The sequence below is a fragment of the Octopus bimaculoides genome, chromosome 6, assembly GCF_001194135.2.
Source record: "Octopus bimaculoides isolate UCB-OBI-ISO-001 chromosome 6, ASM119413v2, whole genome shotgun sequence".
Taxonomy (NCBI): domain Eukaryota; kingdom Metazoa; phylum Mollusca; class Cephalopoda; order Octopoda; family Octopodidae; genus Octopus; species Octopus bimaculoides.
This window is the reverse complement of record NC_068986.1, coordinates 30,680,903-30,682,826: the sequence shown is the minus strand read 5'-3', so window position 1 is coordinate 30,682,826 and position 1,924 is coordinate 30,680,903. Positions and strand designations below refer to the sequence as shown.

The 1,924-nt window shown below is 37.3% G+C and overlaps 1 protein-coding gene across 2 annotated transcripts in view; it reads right to left on the bottom strand.

The window, feature by feature from the left end:
- LOC106869353 (E3 ubiquitin-protein ligase SMURF2) overlaps positions 1-1,924 on the bottom strand; it is a 107,070-nt gene that overhangs the window by 54,394 nt on the left and 50,752 nt on the right. The gene's annotated exons all lie outside the window — the stretch shown is intronic.

Genomic DNA, 1,924 nt, shown 5'->3' with positions numbered 1-1,924 from the left:
ACATTGCAATTTGGGAGCAATAATGTTGTTGGTTGTAGACTTTCAATGAACCAATCACAGTTCAATGTATTTCTGAGTATTTTTTGAAACAGGAGTGCCTGTAACTATTTCAAAAGGCTTCATAGATCACCGAATTTTATTAGGGTGGTGATGAGGGATTATCAACTACGTTTTGTCCTTTGCTGAAAGGCACATTTACACCATTGGCTTCTGCAGATTCCCCTTGCAAATTTATTGATCAACCCGGGACTATGCTAGAAGACATTTACCCAAGGTACTGAACAGTGGGATTGAACTCAGAACCATTACTGTGAAGTGAACTTAATCACACAGCCATGCTTAAATCCATCTGAATTCCGCCTTTCATTCTTAATGCTAACAATGAAAGGTAAAGTTGACATTGACAGTATTTCAACACAAAACTGTAAAGAGCTGTATGTAACTAAACACTGCAAAGTATTTTGTCCTAAGCTCTAACAATTATATAACTTGCTTACAAAGGTGTTGAAAATCCTTCCGTTGGTCTGAGATTGTTGATTCACTCAAAACTGTGTTCCATGCAGACTCTTCAGAAGATGGTTTATAATCATCATCAGTTAATGTCCATTCTCCATGCTGGCATGGGTTGGAGGGTTTCACAGGAGCCAGCCAGCCGGAGAGCTGCACCAGGCTCCGATTATGTCTAGGCGTGGTTTCTATGGGTGGATGCCCTTGCTTAATGCCAACCAGTTTACAGAGAGTACTGGGTGCTTTTTATGTGGCTAAATTTACAACTACAGAACCTAAAAGTCACACAGCTCATGACTTTCTCATTGAAAAATGAACTCCTAAGAAAAATTTCAACTACATACGTGCAAAACAATGGGCCACAATACAACATGCATAAATACATAAATTAAATACACTCACTTTTTTATCATAAGAAGTGCTTAATAATTTTGCATGGTTTAAATAATTTATTTATAGGCTAGAATAAATAACTTTCCTCTTAACTATGTACAAAGTGCTCTGATATATTTTTTATTTGCTCGAGAGTGCAGTGAAGTATTTTTATTTCTTCTGAAGTGTACTGCAAGTAAAAACAGTTTGAGAACCATAACTACAGAAGATAACATTAAGTCTGTTGTATTGGTATCTAAGTGTATAGTAACATTTCAACATTGGTATTTACTTTTGAAAGTAGGACTGAATTCCATAGCTTATACACCCCCTACCCATTATTTTGCCTCTCTCATCAAAGGAATCCTTTATATGAGCATTAAATACATACATGTAACCAACAGAACATTTGCTGATGTGACCCTAAAACAGTGGCTGAGCACAATGGAACTTCATTGTCCATTTTTTTTTTTTTTCATAAATATTTTTTACGTATATGCACGCACTCAACATATTCATGATCTGTTTATATATACATATATATGTATATAGTTGGTACAGGTATGACTGAATGGTTAAGAAGTTTGCTTCCCAAACATGTAGTTCCAGGTTCAGTTTCAATGTAAGGTACTTTGGCCAGAAGGTCTTTACTATAATAATCCTGGGCCTATCAAAATTTTGTGAATGGATTTGGTACACATGTAACCTATTCTCTTTTACTTGTTTCAGTCATTTGACTGCGGCCATGCTGGAACACCACCTTTAGTCGAGGAAATCAACCCCAGGACTTATTCTTTGTAAGCCTAGTACTTATTCTACCGGTCTCTTTTTGCCGAACCGCTAAGTTACGGGGACGTAAACACACCAGCATCGGATGTCAAGCGATGGTGGGGGGACAAACACAGACATATAAACACACATACATATATATTTCTCCGTTCTTCCATTCTCCGAACTTTCCATCTTTCCGACGAAGGGCTACGCCCGAAACGTCATACACTCTCTCTTTCCTTTCCTGAGTGTCCAATAATACTATCGATATCAC